Source organism: Quercus robur, chromosome 5, assembly GCF_932294415.1.
Source record: "Quercus robur chromosome 5, dhQueRobu3.1, whole genome shotgun sequence".
Classification (NCBI taxonomy): domain Eukaryota; kingdom Viridiplantae; phylum Streptophyta; class Magnoliopsida; order Fagales; family Fagaceae; genus Quercus; species Quercus robur.
Genome location: NC_065538.1, coordinates 87,246,543 through 87,272,979, shown reverse-complemented (window position 1 = coordinate 87,272,979; position 26,437 = coordinate 87,246,543). Strand labels below are relative to the sequence as shown.

At 42.9% G+C, this 26,437-nt stretch overlaps 1 pseudogene; it reads left to right on the top strand.

Annotated features, from left to right (window-relative positions):
- LOC126728904 (lupeol synthase-like) overlaps positions 1 to 26,206 on the top strand; it is a 53,357-nt pseudogene extending 27,151 nt beyond the window's left edge.
- The last annotated feature ends 231 nt before the right edge of the window (positions 26,207 to 26,437 follow it).

The window sequence follows — 26,437 nt, the reverse complement described above, 5'->3', positions numbered from 1 at the left end:
CTTTTACTTTCTTCGTGCCTTCATAAGTTGTTTCCAGAATCTCCCATGCAACTTTGGCAATGGTAATGTGAGAAATCCTGTGAAATTCATCTGGAGACACACCACAGAAAATAGCATTTAGTGCTTTACTGTTAGCATTAGATGCAGCAAGTGCTGCCTTATCCCATGTGGATTTGGCTGCTTCAGGTTTGGTCCAACCCATCTCAACAGCATCCCACACGGATTCATCAATAGAGCATAAAAAGGCTCTCATACGAACCTTCCAAAAAGTATAATTACTTCCATCAAAATATGGAGGTGCATTAAGGGATTGAGACCTATCCATCTCAAAAAGAAAGGGAGTCAAGGATCACACAATGGTAATGAAACCAAACAGATGTGTACCCGCTCTGATACCAATTGAAAGTTCAAAAACGTGTTCAAAAACACTTTTGAACGTTTAGACCCCCAAAAACCAAATTAATCAACACACGCAATATGTTAAACAACTAGTGTGCGGAAACTTAACATATGCTATAACATGGTATTGATTAAACAACTATCTAAGCCACAACAAAATAAACCACAGCAGATAATGTAAAGGCAGAGATAGAGAGGAAGGAAGATGCAAACACAGCGATAACACCAGATATGTTATCGAAGAGGAAACCGAAGACCTCGGCGAAAAACCTCTCCGCCGCCCTCCAAGCGGTAATCAATCCACTAGAAAATACAGTTGGGATACAAGGACAGCAATAGACCCTCCAAGCCTAATCTACCCAATGCACCTAAGCCCTCCAAGCTTCTTGCTCCAACGAGGTTGCGCCGAACCTTTTTCTTTTCTAGCTTTCCGGATTCCGCTACTTCACCGTAGCATCAACCAATGAATATTGGCTCCTTCCTAACTGCTTCCCAGAACTCCAAACGACTGTCTCACAGGGATGATAATGGTGAGAACCAGGTTTGGTATAATGGCCTCTCAAGGATTTGACAATGGAGAGGAAGAGAGTGAGGGATTTTGATGAGACTCTAAGGTAGAGATTGTGGGTAAAACAATCTGGTTTTTCTTTAGGGTTTCTCTCTCAAAATTCTCTCTGGAAGCTCTCTTTCAATCGTGGGTTAAAAGGGTATTTATACTGAAGAGGAGTGGAATGCGAAACGTCAGGTTTTTCCAAAACAGGGGTGGCTCGCGGCTTGACCTCGCGGCTTGACTAAGTCGCGAGTTCCAGTCGCGAGTTAACCGTATGGCCAGTTGTCCTGTTTTGTCCTGTAGTGCTCCAGCTAGCATGACTGTTCATCTTCCAGCATGCTTGGCACGTGTGCATCTTCTGGCGGGTTGAAGCCGCGAGTCCAGTCGCGAGTCCCAGCCACGACACTCTGTTTTCTTGCACACTTTTGAGCAATCTTCACACTATCTCACTCACTACCCTTACAACAATCCCACCTAAATACAGGGTTACTAAATGCTGAATTACAAGCAAATTTGGCACGGAATAAAGCCAATTAGATGGTTGAATAAATTCAACCTTACATTTAGCAATTGAACCATCACTACCCCTCTTAATTTTATATACCCATTTACAATGAACCACGTTCTTACTAGAAGGAAGAGGGACTAAAGACCAATTTTTCTGCTTCAAAAGAGAATTGTACTCAGAATCCATAGCCTCAATCCAGTGGGGAAACCTAAAAGCAATAGCAAAGGTAGGTGGTTCTTCTTGAAGATAATTTCTCACAACTGCATAAGCTTTAGGCTTGAAAATACCATGTTTGGATCTGTTAAGCATGGGATGAGTGTTTGGAAGTGAAGAGGAAGTAGATGGAGGAACTGGAGATGACAACTGATCTGAAATCTCAGTAACAGCATAAGAGAGGGAAGCAGCTGGACCCGAGGAAGTAACAGGACTTGAAGAAGGTAAAGAAACATCAGTGGAAGTGATAGAGACATCAGAGGACTGATGTGACATAGGAAAAGAGGAAAGGACAAAGGCAATGTAGCAAAAACACCAGAGAAAGAGGAAGGGGAAGAACTGGACAAAAGACTAGAAATCCAAAGGTCCAAAGAAGGATGAACAGAAGAAGATGAGCAAGAAGAATTAGAATGACCAATAGGAATAGTAGGGAAGTCAGACTCATTAAAGATAACATAGGGAGTAATATAGACCTTATGACTATGGGGATCAAAACAAATATACCCTTTGGATAAAGGAGGGTATCCTAAGAAGATGCATTGTGTGGACTTAGGTTGAAGTTTGTGATTAGTATAGGGCGTGAGAAGAGGAAAACAAGCACAACCAAAAGTTTTCAAAGAAGATAAAGGAGGAATAGAATGAAATAACAGTTCCCAAGGACTCTTAAAAGCCAACACTGAAGAGGGAAGCCTATTAATCAGATAAATGGCAGCACTAAAGGCATAACACCAATAAGAAGAAGGAAGATTTGACTGATAAAGCATGGAAAGACCACTTTCAACAATGTGCTTATGCTTTCTTTCAACAACACCATTTTGCTGAGGAGTATAAGGGCATGACAACTGATGTTGGATGCCATGATCCAAACAAAATGACTTAAATTGATTACTCATATATTCACCCCCACCATCAGTCCTAAGGATTTTGATTTTAGACTCAAACTGATTCTCAACAAAGGCTTTAAAGTGCAAGAAAACAGTAAACACTTCAGATTTATCTTTAAGAAGAAACAACCAAGTGAATCGAGTGAAGTCATCAACAAAAATGACATAGTATTTATAACCAAAAGTAGAAGTAACAGGAGTAGGACCCCAAACATCATTGTGAACAAGTTGTAAAGGAGAAGTACTAGACATGACATGCTGTAGAAAGGAAAGTTTGTGCATTTTAGCACTTATACAAGATTTACATTGAGAACAAATGTCATCATGTAAAGAAATTTTAACACTATTATTGAAGGAAGATAAGGCAGAATGAAGAAACTTGGAGCAAGGATGATCAAGTCTTTGATGCCACAACATTGCTTCATTGGAAACAGGAGTGGTAACAGAAGACTTGAAAGCAAGAGATGAAGCAATAGCAGAATCAGCAGATAGTTGTGAAGGAAATGGAATAGGATACACACCATCTTTACTTAGGCCTTGATAAAGAACCTTCCCCGTAGCCAAATCCACAATTAAGAATCGATTAGCATCAAAATAACAAAAGGCATTGTTTTGTAAACAAAGTTTATGGACAGATAAAAGATTGGAAGCTAAATCTGGGACCCTAAGGATATTATCTAAATGAAAGCAATGAGAAGGTGTTTGAAGCTTACCATTACCAATATGAGTCACAGGTAACTCTTGCCCATTGCCAACAGTAACAGTTTCATGACCAACAGTTGCTTAAGAAGTTAATGAAAGCTGAGAAAGATCAGGTGTAACATGATCAGAACACCCTGTATCAGTAAGCCAACTTGAAGCATTTGCTGAAGCAGAATTGGCAGTTGTTGCCATAGAACTAGCTGCCATATAGGCTAGCTTGGTTGGAGCATGTCTGCCTTGATAGGCAAGATTCATGCGATGATAGCAATCCAATGCAATATGACCATTCTTGCCACAAATCTGACAAGTAGGTCTTGAAGACTGAGATTGACCTTGAGACTGAAACGAAGGAAAACTAGAACCATTCTTATGCTGAGATTGTGTTTGAAATCCAGGAAATTGAAGAATACCATTTGCATTGCCAGAGGACTGACCAAAGGATTGACCATGATTAAACCCGAAATTAGGACCAAAATTATTAAATCCTCTGCCACGACCCCTTTGATTGCCATTTCTACCTCTACCTCTATTATTATTTTGATTAAAACCACTCTGAAGAATCATAGCCATAGCTGTATCTCTAGTTGTATCCCTAATCTCAGATTTCTTCTTAAGAGCCCTCTCTTCAGCATTCAACAAAGTATTCAATTCTTCAATAGTAACCACATCATTACGAGTCCTAATTGTAGAATAGAATGCACTATATTCATGTGGTAATGCTTCTAAAACTAATTGTATGAGTTCTTCTTCATCAATAAACACAGCAACAGAACTTAATCTATCCCTAGCTTCTTTAATTCTTTGAAAGAAATTATCCATGCTTTCAGGTCCTTTCTTAATACTCAGCAATTCATTCCTTAAACTCAAAACATGAGAACGAGATACAGAAGCAAACCTCTTTTCAAGCACATTCCAAACTCCCTTCGCAGATTTCTGACCCATGGTGATGGCTAGGACTGATGGTGATAAAGTAGAATTGATGAAAGTAAAAAAGGGCTTGCTCTCTGCTTTTCTAAATGAAAAATTCTGGATTTGACTCTCTAGTGAAATTTCTAGAACTATCTTTCAAGAAAGGATCTACAGCTACACATGATTCTTCAAGAAAACCAATCATCACATAAGCTTCAAGAATCACAACAATTTGATGCTTCCACACAATATAATTGGTGAAATCTAGCTTCACTATCATCATGCTCGACATATTTGATAACAGTAGCAACAATGGATTCACCAGAGGAATTGTGGTTGTAGTGGTAGAAGGAGTTGTTGAAGAACTAGAGCTCGGAGCAGAAGCCATTAATGGTGGCTCTGATACCATGAAAAGTATTGCAATGCAAGAAGAAAGAAATAAAGGAAAACAGAGAAGAACGAGAGAGAGAGAGAGAGAGAGAGAGAGAGAGAGAGAGAGAGAGAGATTTGATGGAAGAAGATTATGTTCTCATTGATAACTGAATCAGATACAAGGCCCAATATATATGGGGTAACTAGATTTGTAAAGAGTGGAATTAACCTAATTAACTCTAAATCAATTGCTCCCAAACTCTGACACGTGTACATAAACAGTAGCAGACTACTCCCTTCCTCAACTACACTATGCTACCTGTAGTTTACCTCCTATTTTACCTATACTATAGGTCTTTTACTAGCAGCCTTATCACCAACTGTGTCAGCAACTTTACCATCAGTAGCATACGTTAGATTCTAAAGTGTAGGACTTTATGTATTTAGAACTCTAATTTGTATTGTTGGCAAACTATGATCAAAACAATGTGTTTAGAAGTGTTTAAAGCTAGCTCAAAGTTGTAAGTCAATGTAAAGTTGGAATCGAGTGTAAAGCAGAAAGCACTGTGGCTTTCGGCCTGGCTCGATCGATTGAAGCTTAGGCTCGACCGATCGAAGCTCGGGCAGATTACTTTTCTGCAGAATTTTCCAACTCAACCCTAGTTGTTTTAAAACGTTTTTAGGGTTTCTTATTTGTCCTAAGTATAAAAGGCAAACCCTAGCCACGTTTTAGTGTTGCTCATATTGCGGTTTGTGTAAATCTCTTGTGAGATCTAGAGGAGCTTTCCTTTACACAAACTTAGGGTTTTCAAGAAGGAAATATTCTCTACACCTTGATGATCAAAACAGTTGTTGCCATTAAAGCTTAAAGAATACACAAGCGGGGGTGCTTGTAGCTGGTGGGAATCCAAGAAAGAAGGAATCCGTGGATTCGGAGCTTGCACGTGGTCGTGTCAGTAAGTTCTACTGGTTGGTAGCATTAGGAAGTCGAGCGGGGGTGCTTGTAAGTCCTTTTGTATGAACTTCGATTCTTTCTAATAGTGGATTCAAGTTTACCTTGAGGATAGCTAGGTTAAATCCTCCCCAGGTTTTTATCGGTTTGGTTTCCTACGTGATCATATCGTGTGTTATTTATTTTCTGCTGCTTTGCATGATTTGATCTTTATTATTGTGATAACCTAGACTTGTTTAATTGGACTAAGTAACAACTTGGCTAATTACCTAGGTTTAATCAATTGTTTAAGGAGTCTAAAAACTGTCAAGTGGTATCAGAGCGGGTAGCTCTTTTGTTGTTGATCTTTTGATCACTGAGCTGATTCTTGACCCCTTGGTATGGATTTTTGAAAATTCTTTCTGCTTATTCATCAACTTGCTTACTTTGTATGTTTGTCTCTTGTTGAGTTTGTTAAATCTTTCCTTGAACATCTTGGTCTTATCATATGTGGTAATAATTATTTGTGTTATACTGCCTTAACTGCCTTAAAGGCACGTGATTCTTGTCTTTGGTATTTGGATAGTGGTTGTTCCAGGCATATGACAGGAAACAAAGGATTATTCAAGACTCTTTTTGAAGGAAGGATTTGTACAGTCACTTTTGGAGATGGAAGCAAATCTGTCATCAGAGGCATTGGAACTGTGGACATCCCAGGGTTACCGGTTTTTGAAGATGTTTGGTATGTTGATGGACTAAAGGCAAATTTACTCAGCATCAGTCAGATTTGTGACAATGGACTAAATGTTCTCTTCACTAAGCATGAATGTGAAATACTTGATGGTGGAGGTGACTGTATGTGTGTTGGTGTACGAACGGCGGACAACTGTTATGGATTGACACCAAGCATAAGCAACAAGTGTTTTAGTGCAAAGATTGATCAAGTTGATTTGTGGCATCAACGACTGGGGCATGCAAGTCATAAGCAGTTAGAAAAGATTTCAAAATGTGATGTTGTTGTTGGTTTACCTAAGTTTGAGAAGATAGACAAGTGCATATGTGGACCATGTCAGATAGGTAAACAGATAAAATCTAAACATCCGTCTGTGGCTAGTGTTCAAACTTCAAGACCTCTGGAGTTACTGCACATTGATCTTATGGGTCCTGCTAGAGTTCAGAGTTTGGGAGGAAAGAAATACATTCTAGTGGTTGTGGATGACTTTACCAGATATACTTGGGTTATGCTCTTGAAAGATAAAGCTGAGGCTCCTGAGAAGATGATACATCTGTGTAAGAAATTGTAGGTTGAAAAAGATACAGTGGTAGCCAGAATCAGAAGTGACCATGGAAGAGAATTTGAGAATACCAAGCTAGCTACTTTCTGCAATGAACAGGGCACAAATAAAGAATTTTCATCACCTAAGACACCGCAACAAAATGGAATAGTTGAACAAAAAAATAGGGTCGTTCAAGAGATGGCACGTGTGATGTTGCACAATACAAAATTGCCAAAATCTTTCTGGGGAGAAGCAGTTAACACTGCTTGCCATACACTAAACTGGGTGTATTTCAGACCTGACTCCAAGAAGACTCCCTATGAACTCTGGAGAGGGAAGAAGCCAGTTGTCAAGTATTTCAGGATTTTTGGTAGTGATTGTTACATTCTACGTGATAGAGAGCACCTAAAGAAATTTGATGCTAAGAGTGATAAAGGGTATTTTCTAGGGTACTCCTCTACTAGTAGGGCATATAGGGTGTACAATCTGAGAACCAAAACTGTCATGGAATCTTCAAATGTTGTGATCAATGATGAAGTATGTCCAGAAGCACATCCAGAAAGTACTACTCAGGTTCAAGATAAGCCAATGGAGGTTAATGACTCTCTCCCTGATGATTATGTTGTGAAACATAGTGATGAGGAGCTAATGGTGTTGAATGATGCAATATCTGTGCCATCAAGTCCTGAACCATCCACTCCAGTTCATGAGACTCAACAGGTTCAACATGAGTTTAGCCCTTCATCAGAACAGAGAGGTACATACAGATCTCTGGTTAAAGGTCCTTCCTCTAGAGTAAGACTGAATCATCCCTCCTCAAATATATTGGGAAGTCTGAATGAAAATATGAGATTAAGGTCAAAAGCTTTAAGTGTAATTACACACTCATGCTATCTGTCCCAATTTGAACCGAAGAAGGTAGATGAAGCACTTCAAGATGCTGATTGGGTGAACTCTATGCATGAAGAACTTTATCAATTCGTTTGGAATGATGTGTGGGAATTAGTTCCTAGACCAAAGGGTGTGAATGTAATTGGAACTAAGTGGATCTTCAAGAACAAGTCAGATGAACATGGCACTGTCATCAGAAATAAATCAAGACTTGTTGCTCAAGGTTACACACAAGTGGAAGGGATTGACTTTGATGAGACCTTTGCTCCAATAGCAAGATTGGAATCCATTAGGATATTGCTGGCTATAGCTAGTCATCTAAACTTCAAGTTATATCAAATGGATGTCAAAAGTGCTTTCTTGAATGGTATGCTGCAAGAAGAAGTTTATGTTGAACAACCTAAAGGATTTGTTGACCCTCACAGATCGGATGATGTGTACAAATTGAAGAGAGCACTGTATGGTTTGAAACAAGCTCCACGGGCTTGGTATGATAGATTGACTGCATATCTTACTGAGCATGGCTTCAAAAGGGGATTTGCAGACACTACTCTCTTCATAAGAAAGGATAAGAATAGTTTTGTTGTAGCTCAAATTTATGTAGATGACATTGTTTTTGGTGCTACTAATGACTCTCTTGCTCATTGTTTTGCAGATGAAATGAAGGCAATGTTTGAAATGAGTATGGTTGGTGAACTAACATATTTCTTGGGATTACAGGTGAAGCAAACGGATTCAGGGATCTACATCAACCAAGCCAAATACGCAAAGAATCTAGTCAAGAGATTTGGACTGGACCATGCTGCCCATGCTAGAACACCAATGGCCGCCAATGCAAAACTAACAAATGATCCATCAGGTGAGTCTGTTGATGTTACACTATACAAAAGTATGATTGGATGTTTGTTATATTTGACTACTAGTCGGCCTGATATTGCTTTTAGTGTTAGTGTTTGTTCTAGATTTCAGTCTAATCCTAAGGTTTCACACTTAAATGCTGTAAAAAGAATAATTAAATATGTTGCTGGAACTTGTGACTATTGGATTATTTTATAGCAAAGAGTCTAATCTGTCTCTTGTTGGTTTTTCTGATTCTGATTGGGCTGGTAATGCTGATGATAGAAAAAGCACCACTGGTGGATGTTTGTATGTTGGTGCTAACCTTATTGCCTAGATGAGCAAAAAGCAAAATTCTGTGTCCTTGTCTACTGCTGAGGCAGAATATATTGCTGCTAGAAGTTGTTGCTCACAACTTCTTTGGATGAAAAAGGTTTTAACAGATTATGGGATATCCCAAGATACTATGGTGGTTTACTGTGATAACTCTAGTGCTATTGACATATCTAAGAACCCTGTTCAGCATTCTAAGACTAAGCACATAGAGATTAGGTATCACTTCATTAGGGATCTTGTTGAAAGAAAAATTGTGTGTCTTGAGTATATTCCTACAGAGCGTCAGAATGCTGATATTTTTACCAAACCTCTTGATAGAAGTAAGTTTGAGACTCTTCGTCAAGTGATTGGTGTGATTCTGTGTCCCTAATCTGTCTTTGGCCTCTTGGTCCTTGTGCTTCATTGCTCTACCCTTTGTGACCATTGTTCTTTGGTTGTGTTTTTTTTTTGTCACTAGGATTTGCATTGCATAACATTCATGCATTTCATTCCAGGTGTTTTTATTTTTATTAAAATAAAAAAAAATAAAAAAAAGGGGAAAATGAAGCACATTTTGTTTTTGCACTATTCTTCTTGGTTTTTGAGAATAAGGTTGGTCAATTTATTTTCACATAACATGTTTTTTGTACCTTGTTTAGCTTTGATGGGCTTATTTATTGCACTTTACTAGTTGAAGATTTGTAGTGCAAGTTGTGTGGGAAAGATGTGTATGATTTTTTGATTACTATGTCTTAATCTTGAAGTCACATGTTTTTAAATGTTGGACTTGAACTTTTAGAGAAAGGCATAAATAACCATCTCACCATTGTTCACTAGCCAATCATGAACACCTTAGTGCATATCATAAGATTTTGTGCTCGAGAAAGTGTAGCACATGCACAAAAAGAACATAAGGTGCAGCCTCGGTAAAAGTGCTTAATTCTTAAAATCTAATTGGTGTGTACTATTAGGCTTGATGCCAAACTCACATAAACTTAAAATTGGAATGTATATTATGAGGCATAAATACAAGAAACTTACATGATTACAAGCTTATGATCTAGGAGATGTGGGAGTTATATGATGTAACTCTTTAGGTGATAATCTCTTTTAAATTCTTTGTGATGAATTTTGTAGACTTTGTGATTGATTGCTATTCACATATCACCTCACATGTATCTCATGTCTTTGCTAGTCGTACACACTACACGAGTTACTCGTTGCTAAACATTGTACATGTTATTGTGTGTGTTTATGGTCTGACCAACCAAGTTTTTGCAATCACTTTGAATTATATGCAAACTAAATTTGTTGCTTGAAAATTTGTTGAGAATGCAAAATTTTGTTTTTGGGAATTTTGGGCTTAAAATTCTTGTTTGGAAAATCATATCATCTCATACTCATGCATTTTTGTTCTTAAATTTCAATGCTTTGAGTTAAATCAATTTGTTTTTCAAAAATTGTGTTTTTCCTGAAAAATATGGTGAGCCTCTGCCTTGTTCGATCGGTCCATTCTGTTTTTCGACCGATCGAAATTTTTAAAATTTTAAAATTTTTTGAGAGGGGGAGCCTCTGTCTGTTTCAACCGGTCGAGGCTAATTTTTGACCGATCGAAACTCGTGTATCAGGTTTTTAAAAAAAGCAGAATAGGACTTTTTCGAAGTCACTATTCAAACTTTTTCAAGCTTCTCTCTCTCTCCACGTTGGCTCTTGGCTCCACTATCAAATTTTTGTCGTTTTCCTTCAAGATTTTTGCAAGGTTTTTGTCCTTAGAAGCTGGTAAGACCCTTTTGCCCTTCTTGTTCAAGTTTCTTTCTTGTTTTCATGCATTCTCATGGGTATTTTCGGCATCTTCAAAATTATTGGGGTTTTTGATGATTCAAGACTATTCTTGTGTAATTGATCAATGGGTTTTTGTGCCATGATGTTATATTGATGTTCCCTATAGTTTAATTTGATCAATTTGGTGGTTTTTGAAAAATTGTAAATTCTAGGGTTTTGAATTTGATCCTGTAGTGGGTTTAAGGATTTCCTACAATGGGTCGTTCTCGGCAGAGAGACTCAAAGTAACACTCAGTTGAAAAGCTCTCTCCTTGACTATTTTCTCTCAATTTTTCTGAACCCCTTCTTCTCCCAACTTTCCTCTATTTATAGCCAAGGTTAGTGGGGAGACCATGATTATATTCATCGTTAGTGCTATTGAAGGTCCAGTATTATCTGGTTAAAGTGGGTGTTTTAGGTGAAAGGGCGGTGCAGCATTTATGATCTTGGAACTTGGCTCCATTTTCACCGATTGTGTTCGGCAACTCACGTTCCCGTGCATATCATGACCTTCCCGGGTATTGACTCATGCGCTCTACCGGGAAATGTTAACCGGTCAACCCCGGGAGCTTAATAACCAAAACTTGTTTTTGGCCCTAAGGCAGTTTTAAGAAGGGCATAAGGTAACTGGAACTATCTGCTGGGCCTGCGCCCAAGGCTGGTATGGGCTTGGGCCCGGGGCCTAGATGGGTCTGGGCCCAAGGCCTGTATGGGCTTTGGGACTCGGTGCTGTACAATAGCCCCCCCTTGATTCATACTCGGTCGCCGAGGAGAATCAAGGAGCTGCCTGGGCTTCTTGACCTCGGGAATCTTTTAGTCTGGGACTTCTGGCTGTCATTTCTCATTAATAGCCATCTCAAAAGACGCGCCGTTTCGCGGCGCCAGGCGCAGTCGTCATTATTGCCTGACGGTTCGTGAACCGAAGCGGTGCGCAGATCGGTTACGCTTGGCATTTGCTGGGTCGCTCGTTCGCTGTGCCCATTTATTGTTTGATCAAGCGTTTCTTCTTTCCCCATTTCTTCTGGCTCTATAAATAGTTCTTCTCCAAACGTCACTCCATTTTTCCTTCGCCTCTGATCTTTAGTGCCTACTCTCTGCCGACCACATTTCTGTGTGCTTGCTCAGCGTTCTTTTCCTCCTTAGAACCCAACGTAAGTCTCTCTTTCCCTTCCTGTTCCTTCAGCTTTGTTTCTTTGATTTTATTCTTGTAGTTTTAGGCTTTATAGATGGGTTATTCTTACCTTCTAGATACCCCGGCTCCTTTGGCCACCTTTAGGAGTAAATTTAGTATCCCCAATGACGTGGACGTGGCTTACTGCCATGAGAGTGATATGGAACTCCACCGAGGGCATGGTACAGCCTTCTTTCCTTTGATGTCCATCTTAGAAGGTGGGGTTAGGTTCCCGGTAGATCCCCTCCTGATAAGCACACTCACCTACTATGGGCTGTGCCTCGACCAGCTTCCCCCCAATTTTTACCGGGTAGTTAGTTGTGTCGGCCAGTTGAACCATACCTTTAACTTACAACTAGATCACCATGATATTAACCAAATGTACAGCCTCTGTGGGAGCAAATCCACAAATTACTACTTAAAGACACAGGATGCTCGGGTACGGCTGATATCGTGCCTACCCGATTCGAACAGGAACTCCGCCGGGGAGTTTGTCAGGGTGCGCGGCAATTGGTTTGCCGGGGAGATCCCTTGCCCCCTCACACGGCGTGAAGTGGGTTCGTACCTTCCCCTTCTTACAGTTGTTTGAGTAAAAGAAAATCTTTTATTGTTAAAAGCTAACGTGTTATTTGTTCTTTTGTAGACGGCAAAGTGTTTACTCAGGACCTCAGAGCCGTCCACGTCAGGGACCTAAACTTCGTCCTTCGTTCCGAGATCTACGTGCACTGGGACGGGCAACTCCGGGCCTCACACCTGATCCTCGGCGTGGAACCGGTTTACTCTACTTGGCAATCATTCAAGCAGGCGTTGATAGTTGACAGCCCCCTGCTCTCATACATAAACGTTCGGTACGTGAACTTCTTGCCGCCGAAGCTTACAACCGGGGAAGCGAGGGAATTTGGTAGGCGGTTCACTGCCGCGGACGAACTAGTTCCCCTTCGAGACGATTCCGCGGAGCAAGTATCCCGACGCCTTAGAGAGAGAGCTCACGAAGCTATACAACAAGGGGACCAAGCCCAAGAGCAGACCCATCCCGAGGATCCACCCGCCGAGCATCAACAGCAAGTGACAGACGCGGCTAACCTGCTTGCTGAAGCGATCCAGCCCGGTGCAAGCATGGTGGCAAGGCGAGTAATGACCCTAGACAGGTTCGTGCCTGGTGCCCGGCCGACCAACCAGCCCCCGCCTACCCAGGGTCGGGGTCCAGTTTCTCAACCTCCTCCAACCTCGCAGTCCGGACGTGCCCGGAAAAAACAGAAAGTAGCCGAGCAACATTCCACGGCCCCGGGGGACGCTGCTGTCCGGACTCCTCCCCGACCAACAGGGGGGATTGTCATCCGCGAGCCGCAGACCGAAGCCGGCACGGGGGGCGCATCCTCCTCCCAAGTGGCTCCAGCGTGGGAGCCAAAGTTCCTTCTGGATGGCAAACCATTGCCATCAACGACCTCTGTTCGGATATGGGATAAGGGTGAGGGCGGCCGCATTGCCCAAACCTTGGCCGGAGCTCTCCAACTTCCCGAGGACGTGCACGCCTTTGAAGATGGGTCCGAGGAGTCCGTGGGGCGCCGGTTAGAGTGGCACGCCATTGCGGTAATTCTTTTGTCTATTTGCTCCATGTAGATTTCCTTTTGCCACTTTGCTAACCTTCGCGCTTGCTAGGCCGCTCAACTAGCTCACATCGTGGCTGCCCGGGCACGGGAGCTTGATGAGAAAAATGAGCGCGAGAAGGTGGCGCGGGAGGCAGCAGTAAAAACGGCTAAGGAAAAGTCCAAGATTGCTGAGTCTGCCGAGAATAAGGCTGCTGCCGCGGAGAAGTTCCGAGCATCGGCCGAACAGAGGTGTACTGACCTCCTGGCCAGGCAAAATGAGACGGAACTTAAACTGGCCGAAGCCCTTAGCCTCAACACTTCTCATGCCGAGGAGATAGCTCATCTCAGGGCGGGCTTGGCGGCCGCGGAGCAGAAGTGGTACGACGTGGGCTTCGCCGACGCCGAGAACTCCGCAGAGCCGGTGGTGGCTCGGGCTCGGCATATGGGTTTCGAGGCCGGGTGGTTTGCTGCTCTTCAAGCAATGGGAGTTCCTGAAGACTCGCCGCTGAGAGACCCCGGCCAGATTCCATTTTCGAGTCCTGTACCTGCCGTCCAGAACGCCCCGGCTGCTCTAGACGAGGAGGAGACGGCCAGTATGAGGGAGTTGGTTGAGCAAATCGACTCTCATGCCGAGCCCGAGGAACTGGAGGCTACGAGCACACCTACCGTGCAGGAACTTCTTGACGAGGCCCAGCCTTTCTCCCTGATCGTCCAACAGGAAGTGCCACCACCGACTCAACCCCCTAGTTGATTTTATTTTAGCTTATTTTTATTTCGTTTTTATTTGCCTATGTCACCGGGATGTGGTGATTGAACCGTTGTTTTAATTTATTGGTTTTGTTTGCCCATGTCACCGGGATGTGGTGACTGAACAATTGCTTTTACTTGTTTAATTGGAAGTCCGTTTCCTTTTCCTGTTTCAATTTTGTTGAATGAAATTATATCCGTTTGTGCTCTGCTTGAATCACACTAATGCTATGGCCGCTTAATAGAATGTACCCCCGAGAACCTGTTGTGCGGAGCTGTGAGTAGTTTTGAGAGCGCTATTTGGACTTAGTTTTTGTAAAAAGGGTTAGGTTTTTATCAGGTTTTGGTTTAACCGAGAATTGAGTTTCCGTCCTTCGAGCATTTGTTTGCAAAGTTTCCGTTTGTCCGGATGTTTGATTTTAACCGAGAATCAAGTTTTTGCCCTCATAGATTTAATTGCAGGGTTCACACATGCTCGGTGATTTTGACCGAGCCGAGAGTCAGGTTTCTGTCCTTAGGATTTTGTTTGTAAGGTTTTCACCTGCTCGGCGATATTGATCGAGCCGAGAGTCAGGTTTCTGTCCTTAGGGTTTTTGTTTGTAAGGTTTTCACCTGCTCGGCGATATTGATCGAGCCGAGAGTCAGGTTTCTGTCAATAGGATCTGCTGGCGATTCTCTTGGTGTGCGGCTACAGGGTCAAAAACAGCAAAGAAAAAAAAGTTCATCATACTCTTAATCTTCATAGAATACAAGTTTCGGCTTACATTGATGGTTACGCGTAGAACTTCTTCAGGTTGTTGGCGTTCCATGGTCGGGGGAGCGGCCTCTCGTCCAGGTCCTCCAAGTAGTAAGCCCCTGCCCCTGCGACGGCTGTGACTCTGTATGGTCCCTCCCAACTCTGAGCAAGCTTCCCTGCAGCCACGTCCCGCATGTTCCCTACTACCCTTCTTAACACCAATTCCCCGGCACTGAATTCCCTGGTCCTTACATTTCGGTTGTACCTTTGCGCTAGCTTCTGCTGATACTCGGCAAGACGTACGGTCGCAGCCTCCCTGCATTCTTCTAGCCAATCCAACTGCTCCATCATAAGGTCGGCGTTTTGTACAGGGTCAAACCCAACGACCCGCGCACTGCATAAGCTCACCTCGGTCGGTATCACTGCTTCTGCTCCGTATGCCAGAGAAAATGGGGTTTCCCCTGTGGATCTCCTGGGGGTCGTGCGGTAGGCCCACAAGACACTGGGTAGTTCTTCTGCCCACCTTCCTTTCGCTCCATCCAACCTTCTCTTGAGCCCGTTCAAAATAGTCTTGTTTACTGCTTCAGCTTGGCCGTTACTCTGGGGGTATGCCGGGGTTGAATACTTGTTCTTGATGCCGAGCTCGCCGCAAAAGGTCCGAAAAGCGTTGCTGTCGAACTGTAGCCCGTTGTCTGTCACTAGTGAATTCGGCACCCCAAACCTTGTAACTATGTTTTTCCACACAAACTTTTTCACGTCGGTATCCCGGATATTGGCCAAGGCTTCAGCTTCAGCCCACTTTGTGAAGTAATCCACGGCCACCAATACAAAACGGCGGTTCCCCGTTGCTCGGGGGAATGGCCCGAGGATGTCAAGCCCCCACTGTGCAAATGGCCACGGGCTGCTGACAGGGTTTAGATGTCCGGCAGGTTGATGGATCATTGGGGCGTGCCTTTGACATTGTTCGCAACTCCGAACGTATTCGGCGGCGTCCTTCTGCATCTGTGGCCACCAAAACCCCTGCGTCATTGCTCTGTGTGCTAGAGATCGTCCCCCGGCATGCCCGCCGCATACTCCTTCATGCAGCTCGGTTAGAAGCTCCTTAACTTTTTCAGGATGCAGGCACAAGAGGTAAGGGCCCGCGAAGGACCTTCTGTACAACTTTCGGTCCGAAGACAACCAGTACCTGGGAGCCATTCGTCGAATCTTATTGGCCTCGGCCTCATCCTCTGGAACTTTATCTTCGGAAAGAAAGTCTATGATCGGGTTCATCCAGCATGGTCCGGCCACCGTCACCTGCGCAACTTCTGCTCCGGCCTGGTCCAGGGCAGTCTCCACACAGATGCTTGGTTCCCTTACAAGTTCAATCGTGATAAGTCTCGGGGTGTCCTCGGTAGCCGATGAGGCTAACGTAGCAAGAGAGTCAGCATGCTTGTTCTGCGACCTGGACACCTGGGATATCTTTACCGTTCCAAACTGACCGATAATCTGCTTTGCCGTACTCAGATAAGCTTTCATCCGAGGATCCCGAGCCTCGAAGTCCCCAGTGATCTGATAAACGACCAGCCGAGAGTCTGAGTAGATTTCTACGTCCCTGGCGCCCAGATGCAATACTGCCCTTAGTCCGGCCAACAGGGCCTCATATTCGGCTTCATTGTTCGAGGCTTTAAACCCCAATCTGCAGGAATGTTCCAGTCGCATACCCTCAGGGGTGATTATGACAATACCAGCCCCGGCCCCCATAGCGTTTGATGCGCCGTCCACAAATAACCTCCACGGGCGAATCTCCGCACTACAGATTACCTGGCCTTCATTCTTAGGTGTGAATTCCGCGATGAAGTCAGCGAGAATCTGCCCTTTCACCGAGCTTCTAGGTCGGTATCTTATGTCAAACGATCCCAACCGAGTCCCCCATTTAGCAATCCGTCCTGTGAAATCGGATCTCTTCAACAGTGATTGTAATGGATACTCGGTGAGGACGAACACTGTGTGTGCCTGGAAGTAGTGTGGTAACTTCCTCGTGGCGTGTACCAAGGCCAAAACCATCTTTTCAAGAGGCAGGTACCTCGTCTCGGCATCGACCAAGGTCTTGCTTACGTAATACACCGGTATTTGCACTCCCCGGTCCCTTAGTAATACAGCACTTACGGCATGATTGGTCACTGCAAGGTACATAAACAGATCCTCCCCGGGCTCCGGGGCCGTCAACCTCGGCGTCTTTGCCAAATACTCCTTTAGTTCTCGAAAAGCTTCATCGCAGCTCTCGTCCCATTGAAACCCCTTCCACTTCTTCAGAAGTTGATAGAATGGCCGGCAGCGATCGGCAAACTTGGAGATGAACCGGTTCAGGGCGGCCAACATCCCGGTGAGCACCTGCACCTCCTTAGGGTTGCTCGGTGGTTTTAGGCGATTGATTGCCTCTATTTGGTCGGGGTTAGCCTCTATTCCCCGAGTGGAGGTCAGATAACCCAGGAACTTGCCAGCCCTCACTCCGAAAGTGCACTTTTCGGCATTGAGGCGCAGCCTGTGTCGCCGTAGTATCTCGAATACTCCCCGAAGGTCTTCAGTATGCAGCGACTCTTTTCTGCTCTTTACTACCATGTCGTCGATATAAACCTCAACCGTGCAACCAATTTTCTCCCGGAACATCCTTGTCATCATACGCTGGTAGGTAGCCCCGGCATTCTTCAATCCAAACGGCATGACCTCGTAGTGGTAGTTTGCGTTCGGGGATATAAATGCTGTCTTCTCTCGGTCCTCGGGTGCTAAGGCAATCTGGTGGTAGCCTTGGAAGGCGTCCAGGAAGCTCATTCTCGGGTGCCCGTACGTGGCATCCACCAACTGATCAATCTTGGGCATCGGGAACGGATCCTTGGGACACGCTCTGTTTAAATCGGTGAAGTCCACGCAAACTCTCCATTTACCGCTCTTCTTCTTTACTACGACAGTGTTTGCTAGCCATCTCGGGAAGAATATTTCTTTTATGGCCCCGGCTTCCTTCAGCCGTTGGACCTCCAGGTTTACTGCATCGACGTGCTCCTTTGACGTTCTTCTCGGCTTCTGCTTTTTCGGAGGAAATGATGGGTCCACATTGAGTTTGTGAACAATGAACTCGGGGTCTACGCCGGGCACTTCATACGGGTTCCACGCGAAGACATCTATGTTCTGCAACAGGAACAACAACATCTCTACCCTTTCCCGGTCATTCATGCTTGTACCTATCTGGAAGTATTTGTCACTATCTGGGAGAATTCTTACCTTCAGCACCTCCTCGGCAACGTCCGCCCCCTTTTCCTGGGGTATCTGTAATTGTTATGCAGTCTCTTTCTCGGCGTGCTCAGCTTGGCCGAGCTGTTCCTTTTCCCACTGGACCGCGGCTATGAGGCATTGCTTCGCCACCTGCTGATTCCCCCTTACCTCTACAACTCCGTACTCAGTAGGAAACTTTACTTTCACGTGAAGGGTGGACGGAACAGCCCCCATGGCGTGAATCCACGGCCTCCCCAGGATTGCGGTGTAAGGTGCGAACGATCGGACTACTATGAACGTAACTACAACTTCCTTGCCCTCCATGTCCACTGGGAGTGAGATTTGCCCCTCGGGAATCACAATTCTCCCGTCAAACGAGACCAATGGCGTGTTATACTTCGCCAAATCCTGGGTTCTTAACCCGAGCCCTTCGAAGAGGTCCGGGTACATGACGTCAGCCCCGCTACCCTGATCAATCATCACCCTCTTCACCAGGAATCCGCCTATCCGGGCTGTCACCACCAAAGCGTCGTCGTGGGGTTGGATGGTTCCTTCGAAATCATTTTCTCCGAACGAGATGTCTAGCCGTCCAGCCCTCTTTTGCTTCTTGGATGATTCTCCCTCCGCGCAAGCCACTGTCATCACCATCCTAGCCGCCGCTGCCCCTCTCGGTGCGGCATGAATGACGTTGATTACTCCCCGGGGTGGTGGAAGGGGATTCCTTCTCTGTGGGGCGCCCTGCTCGGTCTCCCGGTCAGTGGAATCTGCTACAAACTCCTTCAGGTGCCCTGCCTTCACTAACTGCCCGAGATGGTCTTTCAATACCCTACACTGCTCGGTGGTGTGCCCCTTGTCTCTGTGATAAGTGCAATATAGGCTTTGGTTCCTCCGAGATGGGTCGCCCCCCATTTTGTTCGGCCATCTGAAGAATGGCTCGTTCCTTATCCGTTCCAGTATCTTGTGCACGGGCTCTTTAAACAACACATTAACCCCTTCGACCTGCACCTCTGGTTCCTGCATTCTGAAGTCCCTTTTCGGCTTTAGCGGCAAGATGCTTTGCCGAGATCTCCCCGAAAAAGGGGCTTTCCCCCTGCTTTGCAGCCGGTCATCCTCCAGGCGTTTGTACTCCTCTATGCGTCTCATCAGTTGCCTCATGTTCTCCGGGGGTCTTCTTGTCAACAACTCCCGTAGTTCAGAATCCTCGGGGAGCCCCATCCTGAAGGTACTAGCCGCAATCTTCTCGTTCCCCCCACCAATCTCATTGTAGAGTTCCCAGTATCGGCTGGCATAACTCCGAAGGGTTTCCCCGACCCTCATTTTCATGGAAAGCAACGCGTCGACCGGTTGTTGCACTCGGCTGCATGTTACGAACTTGCTGCCGAACTCCTGAATCAGCTCGGCGAAGCTGTGTATAGAACCTTTCCGCAACCCATTGAACCACCTCAGTGCGGTAGAGCCGAGACTAGAGGGGAATACTTTACACATCAATGCGTCGTTGTGCGCATGCAACGACATCATGTGGATGTAATGACTGACATGCTCCACGGGGTCTGTCCTCCCCTCATAGGAATTGAATGGTGGGCGCGCGAATCTGCTCGGCATGGGTGCCCGTTCAATCTCATCAGAGAATGGAGACCGGGCCGCCATCCGCAAGGCCCTGCTCATGGCGTCCATCGCGGCGTTGTGGTGCCGCCGCTCCTCTGGCGACTCTGACCCTTGGTTATCATATCCATGCGACCGGGAACGGTCCCGTCTACGACGAATATCCCGGGAATGACGACGTGACTCTTGAGAACGGGATCGGTCTCGGTGTTGTTGTGTAACAGATCGGCTGGAACCTTCCTCGCCGCGGTTCCTCCTGGGTTGGGGGTTGCGGTTCCTTTCGTGGCGCCGACCCCTTGCTTCCAGCTCCAAGTCCATTACCAATCTGCGCAACCGCTCCAATTCCCGGTCTCTATCATCATGTTGCCGATGTGCTGAGACGTTTGAAATCGTCCGGTGCGTTTGGTCCGATCCTTCTCCCAATCCGGACCTTTCCTCCCCTCTTGAATGCTCCCTATCCTCCAGCCGCTTCTGCCTTCTCTCCCTCCACGTCGATTCCCGAGAAGATCCTGCGGAATTGCTCGGAACGTGCCCTCTTGAATGCTCCTCCGACATCTTCTTTGCTTGAGTCTCACTCGAACCACAGCTTCGTAGGATGGCCCCACGGTGGGCGCCAATTGTAAGAACCAAGTACAAGAACTCTGGGCCTTAGATCCCTTGGGCTCACAATTTATTTGTAGTGGGTTTAAGGATTTCCTACAATGGGTCGTTCTCGGCAGAGAGACTCAAAGTAACACTCAGTTGAAAAGCTCTCTCCTTGACTATTTTCTCTCAATTTTTCTGAACCCCTTCTTCTCCCAACTTTCCTCTATTTATAGCCAAGGTTAGTGGGGAGACCATGATTATATTCATCGTTAGTGCTATTGAAGGTCCAGTATTATCTGGTTAAAGTGGGTGTTTTAGGTGAAAGGGCGGTGCAGCATTTATGATCTTGGAACTTGGCTCCATTTTCACCGATTGTGTTCAGCAACTCACGTTCCCGTGCATATCATGACCTTCCCGGGTATTGACTCATGCGCTCTACCGGGAAATGTTAACCGGTCAACCCCGGGAGCTTAATAACCAAAACTTGTTTTTGGCCCTAAGGCAGTTTTAAGAAGGGCATAAGGTAACTGGAACTATCTGCTGGGCCTGCGCCCAAGGCTGGTATGGGCTTGGGCCCGGGGCCTAGATGGGTCTGGGCCCAAGGCCTGTATGGGCTTTGGGACTCGGTGCCGTACAGATCCGAATTGGGGATTTTGTCAAATTGGCTTCAATTGATGAAATTGGCTTCTCCAATTGATGTAATTGGTCATTATTGTTGTTATTATATCATGTGTAATGATCAATTAGTCAATTTTTTAAAAATTGATCAAGTGGTTTCTATATTTTGCGGTTTTTGTGTTAAAAACCTTTATGTGCAAGCCAATTTTGTAATTTGAATCTTTTTGACTCAATTCACTGCATTAGCACATGCATCATGACATTTAAACTTGTTCATGCATCATATAGATTTTGTTTCTATTTTTTTTTTTTTTTTGTGCTAACTTGCAATCTGCCCTTGGTTTTTTTTGGTTTTGTGGTTTTTGTTCTTTCGCTCTGTGTTTTGATCCTTATCTTAGCACCATGCCTAGGAAAACTACAGCTCATAGGACCACTTCCACTTCCTCTGAGTCTCCACCTAGAGTAGAGCTGTTTAAAAATGATAAGTGTAGAGAAGCCTATGACACCTTGAACTGTAGGCGTAAGATCTAGTCTGAGCGAGCTGTTGTGTTAGATGCACTTGATCCGGCCATTAGGACTAATTTTGAGTCTAGGGGTTGGTTGCCTCTCATACAGATAGATCATCCACCTCCGACCACCCTGATTAGAGAGTTCTACTCGAACCTCTCTTGCCACATCTATGATTCCAACACCCTTGTTAGGAGTTGGATACGATGTATAGAGTTCACCATTACCCCTCGGGTGGTGGCTGAGGCTCTTGGGGTGCCGGTTGTTCGGGATGCTGTCTATCCCTATGATAAGTAACCCTCTTTAGATGTTGTCATGTCTTACATCACTGGGTCATCTGATCCTCGGATCACATCCGCTGAGCTTACCGAGACTACCTATCTCTTCTTTAGGATTGCGTGCCATTCCTTGTGGCCTATCTCTCACTTCCACACCATCCCTTTAGAGCGATGTGTGTTTTTGTACGCCTTTGCTTCTGGAGCATCCATCAGTTTTCCTTACTTGTTCCTTCGTTCTTTGAACGAGGTTCATAGGAGTTCTACCGTAGGGCATGCGCTGATTCATCCTATTTTCATTCATAGGATTCTTCTCTATTTAGGTCTAGATGGTTTTCCGTCAAGTGAGCCTGTTCATGTGATAGCTCCCATAGGTGCCACCTTTCTTCGTCAAAGGGCTGCTCAGTTGAGAGTTCCTCCTTCTCGTCCTAAAGGTGCGTCATCTAGTAGTGTTCCCCTTCCTCTCTCTTTTACAGGTACAGCTGCTGCTGAGACTTCAGGTGCTGCTGCTGATGCTGATGCTGCTGTTCCTCCACTGACTGCTACGAATGATTTCGACATTCGTTGCATGTTGGATCATGTCTTGACCGTTCAGGCGGCTCAAGGACAGATTTTGGTGGACGTGCTTGATGAGATCCGTGCCTTGCGTGCGGAGTTGGCGCAGTTTAGACCACCTCCCTTTTGAAGATGGATATCTTATTTGCCCTTTAGCATTTCGTCACAAAAAGGGGGAGTACTTGTAGAGTTTTTGCTTTCAGGGGGAGACTTTTTGTTTTTGGTTGGAGCTTGTGGAGTTTTAGATTGTATCTAGGTACTTCACTATGTACTTAACATTTTTAGCTCTTACCTTGTTTTTGATGGGATATTCATGTTAGGGGGAGTTTTATATTTTTGTTTGGTACTTTATTTGTTTCTTGTTTCAAACTGCTTATTGATTTATATTTATGAGTTATTCATTGATATATGTCTTTATTTGTGTGTTGTTTGAAATCAAGAAGTTATTTTATTTACTTGTATTATTTCCACACATGCGGTTATGCATTTTGTTTAGTGTTTCAGGAAATATACAGGTTGATTCAATTGAGCTGCTGTCTACACTTGCAACTGATGGATAGTAGTTAGGATTGAAGTTTGTTTATGAGCATTATTTTGTAAAGGGCTTTTCATTTTGTAAACTTTGAGCTTCTAAGTTATGTTTTGTCACGGATTGCCAAAGGGGGAGTTTGTTAGGTTCTAAAGTGTAGGACTTTATGTATTTAGAACTCTAATTTGTATTGTTGGCAAACCATGATCAAAACAATGTGTTTAGAAGTGTTTAAAGCTAGCTCAAAGTTGTAAGTCAATGTAAAGTTGGAATCGAGTATAAAGCAGAAAGCACTGTGGCTTTCGGCCTGGCTCGATCGATCGAAGCTTAAGCTCGACCGATCAAAGCTCGGGCAGATTGCTTTTCTGCAGAATTTTCCAACTCAGCCTTAGTTGTTTTAAAACGTTTTTAGGGTTTCTTATTTGTCCTAAGTATAAAAGGCAAACCCTAGCCACGTTTTAGTGTTGCTCATATTGCGGTTTGTGTAAATCTCTTGTGAGATCTAGAGGAGCTTTCCTTTACACAAACTTAGGGCTTTTAAGGAGGAGATATTCTCTACACCTTGATGATCAAAACAGTTGCTGTCATTAAAGCTTAAAGAATACACAAGCGGGGGTGCTTGTAGCTGGTAGGAATCCAAGAAAGAAGGAGTCCGTGGATTCGGAGCTTGTACGTGGTCGTGTCAGTAAGTTCTACTGGTTAGTAGCATTAGGAAGTCGAGCGGGGGTGCTTGTAAGTCCTTTTGTATGAACTTCGATTCTTTCTGATAGTGGATTCAAGTTTACCTTGAGGATAGCTAGGTCAAATCCTCCCCAGGTTTTTACCGGTTTGGTTTCCTGGGTGATCATATCGTGTGTTATTTATTTTCCGCTGCTTTGCATAATTTGATCTTTATTATTGTGATAACCTAGACTTGTTTAATTGGACTAAGTAACAACTTGGCTAATTACCTAGGTTTAATCAATTGTTTAAGGGGTCTAAAAACTGTCAGCATATGTTGTGTCAGCAACTTTACCATTAGCAGCATGTACCTGATGTGCCTTCACAGGTACAATATATGGTCCACTCTTATGTGAGAAAGAAGGATACCATAGTCGGTGTAGGAAAAAATTTCTTTGTAAGAAAACTTCCAATGAGGAAAAATATGTGGATCCAATAGGGAAGTAGATAAAGTCTATAAGAAAGTTTTGAGGTCTAGCAAGATTAAAATTTTTTTTTTCTCTATATATGTATCTTAATTACATAATTTTGTTTATGTAATTGTACATTTAGGAATGCAATGGGCCTCAATATTAAATAAAATACTTGGTCTAACGTGTGTAATTTACTTACAAAGTATCAATAATGTTTGTCAGATGTTTAATCCAACGGAGTTCATGGAGGATGCTTTTATTGAGCGCGAGTATGATTTGTAAACCATTTTACATTTTTCCCAGTTCATTATATTATAAATTGTCATTTGTTTATGGAGTTTCTGGCTTTCAATTTTCATTTGCTCCAAAAGAAGTGTCTTGGTGACTAGAACTTAATGTGGTCTGATTTTTTATTTTTCTATCATTTGTTAGGTATGTTGAATGCACATCATCAGCAATCCAAGCTTTGACACTATTTAAGGAATTGTACCCTGAATACCGCCCAAGGATATAGAAACTTGCATTGGAAAAGCATTGGATAACATTCAAACTACTCAAAATCCAGATGGATCATGGTATTTTGCAACCTAACTCTGTGAATCATGTTTTTTAGGCTTGACAAGATACTTCTGTTTTTATATTTTATATAAATATGGTAAAACATTTTTTTTAGTATAACAAAATTCAATACCATCAATGGAAGTAAAAGAACCAGAAAACTGTGTACAGGTATGGATGTTGGGGAATTTGCTTTACTTATGGGACATGGTTTGGTGTAGAAGGATTGGTAACATGCGGGAAGAATTATAATAATTGCCCTTCAATTCGCAAGGCTTGTGATTTTCTACTCTCAAATCAATTGCCTGATGGAGGTTGGGGAGAAAGTTATTTATCAAGCCAAAACAAGGTAACTCAAAAAATTCCCTCATTCTTAACTACGAAAATAACATATAAGCATCATACATGTAGGTCTATACAAATTCTTACAAAATATAAATTATTTAATGAGAGTGCAGGTGTATACAAATGTAGAAAACAATCGTTCAAACTTGGTACAAACGGCGTGGGCATTGTTGGCTCTTGTGAAAGCTGGGCAGGTGAGTCAAAACTTATTTATTTGATAAAAGAGAGTCAAACTTATTGGTTATTGCTTCGCTAAGAGTCACTATCACATTATATATCATGCTTTATATATTCCAGTCTTTTTATTTATTTATTTTTATTTTTTATGTATATAGATATATATTTCATTCTTTGATTTTGCGTTGCTTGTGTATGTGCATCTAAGTTTCAAAATTAAATCTTTAGTAAAGCAGTCAAAGAAAACTGAATCTCTATAAAGCATCAGGATATATAGGTTGAGTTAGTTCTTATGTTACACCATTCAACAACTTAATTTCTATTGTGTATTTTTTCTTTTTAATAAATTCATTGCTAGATTAAATTGTCACCTTATATCTTACATATGTGCAAAATATAAAAACAACCAAAGATTAATAACCCATCTTCTCAAAAAAAAAAAAAAAATTAAAAAATAACCATCCAGTTTACAAAATGTTTAATTTTCAAATTTTTAGAACTTTAAAATTATATACAAAACATTAGTTTATAGACCAAAAACTAAATAAGTTTTGATTGATACAAAATCTGATATAAATGTTAAAAACATAGAAAGTAAGTTTTGATTGATATGTTTGTTGTTGTTTTTCTTTTTTTCAAAAAAAACCTTTTTTGTTCGTCTTTTTTTTCATAACTAGATAATGTGTATTTTTTTTTTTCTTTTTGTTTTTACTTACACAGGCTGAGAGGGACGTAACACCTTTGCTTCGTGGCATAATGTTATTAATAAATGCACAAAATGAGATTGGTGGCATTCCCCAACAGGTAAAACTTAGTGTCAATGTTTTATGGGGGATAAAAAACAACACCAATGTTTCCATTTTCTTTAAAAGATTATGTTAACATGTGTTCTTAGGGCAATGAGAAATATAAAAAACTGTCAGAAAATTAATTGCTTTATCATTTTTCCATAAAATGATTCTAAAAATAGTCCCTAAATCTTAGGGTATTCATTAACATTTAATTGGCATATACTTGATGGGAGAACACTGCCATTTACCCTTTATTTTATTGAACTACTTGATTTCTTAGTATTTATTTTATGTGGGTGTTAATACGTATTTATCACAGGAAATTACCGGAGTTTTCATTAGGAATTGTGTGTTGAATTATTCATTGTACAAAGATATCTTTCCAATATGGGCACTTGGAGAGTATCACAAGCATATTCAATTTGCTTAATATTTATGATAGTTAGGGGTGTTCACCAAACCGCAAAAACCGCCCGTAAAATGGCATAACTGCACCGCACCGCACCCTCTATATATATTAATATATTTATTTATTTAATATTAAATAAATAAATAAATATATATATATATATATATATAATAAGGACAAAAGATCAATACATTAATAATTTAATACCCTAGTAGTATCTAGTTGTTTTGTAAACATAGCCGCCACACTTCA